This window comes from Adiantum capillus-veneris, chromosome 18 (genome assembly GCF_014529385.1).
Source record: "Adiantum capillus-veneris isolate H3 chromosome 18, ASM1452938v2, whole genome shotgun sequence".
In the NCBI taxonomy this organism is placed as follows: Eukaryota; Viridiplantae; Streptophyta; class Polypodiopsida; order Polypodiales; family Pteridaceae; genus Adiantum; species Adiantum capillus-veneris.
Genome location: NC_140948.1, coordinates 62,029,518 through 62,036,033, shown reverse-complemented (window position 1 = coordinate 62,036,033; position 6,516 = coordinate 62,029,518).

The following is a 6,516-nucleotide window of genomic DNA, read 5'->3' as shown; positions in this document are numbered from 1 at the left end:
AGCATGAAACAATTTGCACTCTAGAATGTGCAAGAATAGAGTGAATGAATGAGCTTATGGGCTCATGGTGAGTGATACAAAGACTCAATGGGGCTGAGGGAGGCTTGAAATTACAAAGGGGAAGGCCTCTTTATATAGGAAAGAGAGTGATTAGGAGTGAGGTTAAGATCCAAGTGTAATTTGTACAAATGAAGCTTGATTAGGGACATTCAACCAATGAGGTTGAATGAGAACTTATGAATTACAACAAGATTAAGCATGACTTGAGAGGTGATTAGAAGAGGAATTTTGATGGGTTTTTGAGCTTGAGAGAGAGGAGGAAGGAGAGGAGGGTGAGAAGACTAATGGCTGATTTTTAGAGAAGGTCTCAATGTGGAAAAGGAAGGGTGTGTGTGTGTAAAGGTAGAGGGGGTGGTCTCCACTACAATTGAAAAAACTGGTGTCCGCCATTTTTGCCATATCTCCTACACCGTAGATGCAAAAATTATAAAAAAAGTATGGCCAGAATTTCCAGCTCATCACCTACAACTTTGATGAAGACAACTTTTCTTGGATCGGAGTGGAAGTATTTTTTAAAAATTCAGCAAAATCATGTGTCTGGTTCCTTCCTTTACCAAGTCTTCCACTTGGGTCCCATTTGTTTGAATCATCATATGGCTCCAAAGCCATGATGATATGAGCCACTCATGACCCTTGAATCATGGGTGCATGGCTCCACAACCACATCATATCTTTTCTTTTTACATTTACATATTTTCCCTTCCCTTTACCACTAGGTTCTCCCTCTAACTTTCACCTCCGGTGAACTAGTCAAGAAAAAATTCCTATCAAATCATTTTTTTTAAATTTTTCCAAGAGGTTGTTCTCACTCTTTCTTTTATTGTAAACCTCTAGAAGCAAGGAAAACCAACAAAATATGATAAACAAAAATTTGTGATAGGCTCGGATCATAGCCCCCCCAAACCTGGCTAAAATGAATGGGTATGCTAAAAATAAGTTGAAAAATGAATGGGTTTTAGCTTAAAATGAATGGGTAGGCTAAAAATAAGTTGAAAAAGTAGTGGAGACTGAAAAATAGAGGTTTTATAAGTGGTGACCTAAAAGTTGCATTTTCAATCAAAGAAAGACGTTTTTTGTTATTCTGTTCGCGATGCCTTGTAGACCAAATCTATTCCCGTCGTTTTGAGTACCTGGATTGCTCTGTTCTGAGTTCGTTTGTAAAAGTTATGATGAAAGAAAACAGAAGACAACAGCAGTGTAGTATACACAGGGACAAGCAGACAGACAACAGCATACAACTCTCCCTGCTATCAACCAGGAAGTGGATTTGTTTCTTCGTGGTGGACTAATGCAATTGAGATTATGATGGTACATAATTATATTTTTTTACTTTGATTATTATGTTAATTGGTTGCACGAGTATGTTCTTTTTGCTATTTTGTAGACGATGCAGAGATCAATGTGTGAAATAGGATCTGTGCAAGGTACTATGGTATTCGGATTGTGATCGTGTTGCGATTCCGATTATGATGGTTATTGCCATCATGAGATTGAATTGCGATTGAGAGTGTGATTGTGGTTGAGATTGAGAGTGAGAGTGTGATTGAGATTGAGATTGTGCACAAGATTGAGAGTGTGATTGAGAGTGAGAGTGTGATTGAGATAGCTCGGGGGTGGTCGGGAGGTTATGAAACGATCTATGCTTTTCTTGTAATTATTATCCATACAGACTCTTTACTTCATCAATTTATTATGTGTACTGTGTAATTTTCATTAATGTATTTGCCTCTCCCTTGTCGTGTCACAGTATATTACCGTAGGTATTATTGTGATTATTGCTTCCAAACCACTACTGCATTTTGAGCCACGGTTATTTTCGTGCACACAATTTTTCTTCTCTCCATTTTCCTTTGTTTTTTTATGGAAATGCTAGCGGTTACAGACTACTCCTCTTATAGTGTCCAAGGACGGAGTTTGCATGGTCCCACAAACATCACTATGCACAAGATGCAACCTACATGTGGCCGTAATTGAACCATCCTTTGGAAACTTTAAATGCTGCATTTTACCCAAAATACAGCCTTCACAAACATGTTTGATAGGTGCTTTAAGGGGTGGCAAAGAAGCAATCATATCAAATTTTTTCAACCGCAGCAAACTGGTAAAATTTCAAATTTTCAAAACGTTCATGCCAAAGTTTTGCACCTGAAATCCACAACTGTATTTGCAAAAATTTTCCCACACTTATCATACAAAGTGAGCTTATAGAGCCCACGACATAAAATGCCAGTTGCAACAATATCATCACCAAAACTGAGATTATGTACTATACATATATCATCCACAAATTTGACTACAAGACCAAGTCTAGCAAGTGTAGATATAGACAAAATATTCTTCTTGATCCCAGGTACATTAAGTGCATCAACAAGTGTGAAAGAATTGCCAATTGCAGTAGTAAGCACAATCTTTCCAACTCTCTGAATCAGATAAGAGGCATTGTTGGCGCAACTAATTGAATTTCCACGAGGGACGGACTCAAGAGAGGTGAAAAAATCACGATGTGAGACAATGTGCTTTGTAACACCATTGTCAAAATACCACACATGTGAATCTGCAGCAACTGACATGCATGCATCATGGACAACATCATTATAGATACACTTTGCACTAAAAGCCCATTTTGCGTCAACATCAGCATCGCAGTCTTTTTTCATAGAATACTCAACAATACCTATATCAGCATTAGTAGTGGAACCAGCATTCGTAGGAGAAACAACTCTAATAGCAGTAATCCTTGCAGCAAGACGTGCAACATCCTCAACATTGCATGTATCCTCAAAACCAGGACATACATCAATGCCCTGCACAATGTTCTAAACGCCCTTCAACATAAGAACATGTTGCATTATATAAGCCCACATAGGGTAATTGTCCCCATCCAATCTGTCCTCAGTAACAAACATCTTGAACACATTTTTTTGTTGTCAGTCATGGTAAATAATGCATATAATGTGAAAAATTTCCAAAAAGAGGAGAAGGAAAGCGGGAACAACACGTGCTATATAGCAAAAACCGTAAAAGACCGTAAGGGACATGTTATGCAAAAAACAACACTTACAAAATTTCTGTATAAATGACAAAATAGCCTGTGCAGTACTACCTGTAGTGGAAATGGAGGTTGAAATGAGCTCAAAATGCTCACTAAAGCTCACTGAAATTGGAGAAAGTGAGCAGGCGTGTGCTGGATGTGATGGAGACTAAGCTCAGGAGGACACAACCTACTCTGATACCAATGGTTGGAATTAGGATTGCAATAAAATACACACGGCTTGGAGAATACAAAAGAAGCTCAAGGCACACAAAAATGAGTATATTACTTAGTGCAAGATGGAAAAATAGATAGCCCTAGAATGATGGGTGTATATACAATGCATGGGGGAAAAACCTCCTAGTAAGGGAAAAAATGCCCCGATGGTCCTAAGTGTGTTCACATACATCACTACCACATGTATGCACGCAACAGAGAGTATATTACTTAGTGTGCAATGGAAAGATAGATAGCCCTAGAATGATGGGTGTATATACAATGCACGGGGGAGAAAACCTCCTAGTGAGGGAAAAAATGCCCCGGTGATCCTAAGTGTGTTCACACACATCACTACCACATGTATATGGTAACACCGATGAAAGCAATGGATATTCTCCTAGATAATACAAGAGGATAGTCCATCACAAATCTTATCGTGCATGGCAAAGGTCCCAAAAGCTCAAGAAATTCAAAGAGGGAGCAAAGAGTATCTCTTTTGTCACCTATGATGGCACCTTTGGTGCCACTGACAAAGTATTGGCCTTCATTCAACAATCCGATGCGGCCTTTGGAGATGAGGGCTTGACAGCGTTCTACAAGCTACACCATGTAGCTATGCACTTCCAGAAACCTGCTCATCAATAGTGGGATAGCCTTTGTGGCAATGGAAAATCTCCAAAGACATGGAAAACTCTCTGAGTTTCCATTTTGAATCAATTACTTGCAAGCGATGCGAAGGACAAAGTGCTTACCAAATGGTAGAGTTTGAAGCTGCTCTCCAATGAGTATATCCACAAATATGTGGACAAGTTTTGGGATTTACATCTCAAGGCCTCTGCCTTTCAAAAGGTAGACTTCATCAAGCAAAAGCAATAATTTTGTGAAAGATTACCTGAATAAATGACTGAGTATGTCAACTCCCAACGGCCTGGTTCTATCACAGAAGTAATCCACTACACTATGGTTTCTTCACACATCAATTTTCAACAAGGGGCTAAAAGGAATGCCAAGCCCATGTTAGATTGAAATGATGCAAATGGGAAGAACAATGCCCAAAAATCTTCCCAAGGCAACTCCAACAACAACAACCGGTCGAAGGAGAAGGAGGTTTACAAAGGTAAAAATAAACTCTCTCATAAAGAGCTAGAAGCTTTTTGCAAAGACAACAAATGCTTTAAGTGTGGGGAGCAAGGACATGGCTACCGTTCTTGCCCTAAAATAAATACATGTAATGAGACTCCTAGAGCTTCCATGATCAAAGCTCCAAAAAATGATGCTCATTGCAAAGGATCACCTCTCTCCTATGGTTGGGGAAGGTAACGGATCATGATGCCTTCATCTTGTATCACCCTGGCTCTACTCACAACTTCATGTCAACGGAATTGGCCACTAAGTTGAGCATTCCAGCTTTCAAGATGGGAGACAATGTAACTGATGATGGAGCTTTCAAGGGACAACAAGCCTCTTTTACTCCCTTGATTGGGAAGTTGAGGCTTCATGTCCAAAGCTACGTTGACAAAGAAGACTTTTTCATCTCCCCTCTCCAACATGAGGATGTTATCCTAGGGGCATCATGGTTGAACCGCATGGATGCCAACATGAAACTCCCTGAAAGGAGAATCTACTTCACCTACAGGGAACATAGTATTTATATAGATGTTGATGAGTCTGGTTGTTCTATACCACTCGTAGATTCACTTGCTTTTGATAAGTCAATGAAAAGCTCAGTTTCTTCATACATGATTTTTGTCAAAGAGTCTCTAAATGACGCTTATATTTTATCAAATGAAAATGGTGGGAATCAAGAAGAGTTAAAATTGTCTAATTTTCTCAAATGATTCCAAGATGTTCTTATGGAAGATATCCCTTTGCACTTACCTCCAAAAACGAGGGGATGATTACCATCTAATTGAGCTCCTACCTTGATCGGGGGCATTTGGAAATCTAGCATACAATGCGTCCTCAATGTAGCGTGCATGATCGGGCAGTTGGTCTCTAGACTTTGCAAATTAATTCTTATATGTTGAATGTATAAGAATTTAAAGATAGCACCAAAATGCCTTGCTCTCTGCTGTACCAAAGTCCACCTTTCCTCCATATTTTATCCTATAGTAGTACCCATGCGTGTCTGACACGGGTGCGTTAGTATCCTTGTCCTCTACATTAGGGTGGCACGCTCTGAAATAGGGGACTCCGTTCCCCCACCACTACCAAAAAAAGCGAAGCCACAAGGTCCGCTGCCACTTCGTCTCTCTCGGTGCTCTCTTCCTTGAGACGAGCGTCGACGCGCTCCACTAGAGGAAATTCATTGACGATGTTCTGGTAAAGCAAGAGTGGAATGGAGTGCCATAGGACCCTGTGATTCCATGGGAGTGGGACCTTGCGATGGAAGGGGAGTAGGATGATAAGAAGGGGCTGTGGACTAAGGTGCCATCAGGGCGACGCTCTGGATGTAAGGAGTCCCTCCCCGACTTCCCCATGGTGTGGATTGCAAAGAAAGACCATAGGTCTCAAGCTGTTGTGGAGTGTAGCCGCCAAACAATCCCTCCGTGTAATGGAGGTACTAGTCTTGTAAAGAGAGAGCTCTTTGTAGGTCTAGATCTACGACTAGTGGAGGATCTTGAGTAGAGAAGATGTAGGATGGCATGCCTGTAAATAACAAAAATAAACCTATGACACTCATGGTTTAGGGTTATCTAGCCAAAAATAATCTTTATTTCTTTGCTTATTCTCACTTCCTCAAGACTCAGGTCCACTGGAGGCAGTGTCCACTCCATGTGGGAGCTCACCTAGATGTGACCCAACAAAAAGAAGAGCTAGATGGCTGCTCCCCACCAGGTGGTCTCTAGTCTGACATCTACATTACAAAGAGAAATATGAGATTTACCTTTCCCCCCTACTCACTCATCTATAAATATGTACACAAGTATATTAGCACACAAGCATGTAGATACATATACATACTAGTAGACCTAAGTAGAGGCTAGTAGTGCTTGGTTCAAGTGGCACCTCTTTAGATATCATCACAGTCTCAACTGCACATGGTAAAACCAAAGGTACGTTGCAGTAATCCATGCATGAGTGGATCAATGACCGTGCGCGCAATGCCACGATTAAAAAAGGACTATACCCAAGAGGAAGCATCTATCCTTTGGGTGATATGCTCCCATACTTAGTGCTTACATACATGCATAAACAAATATATA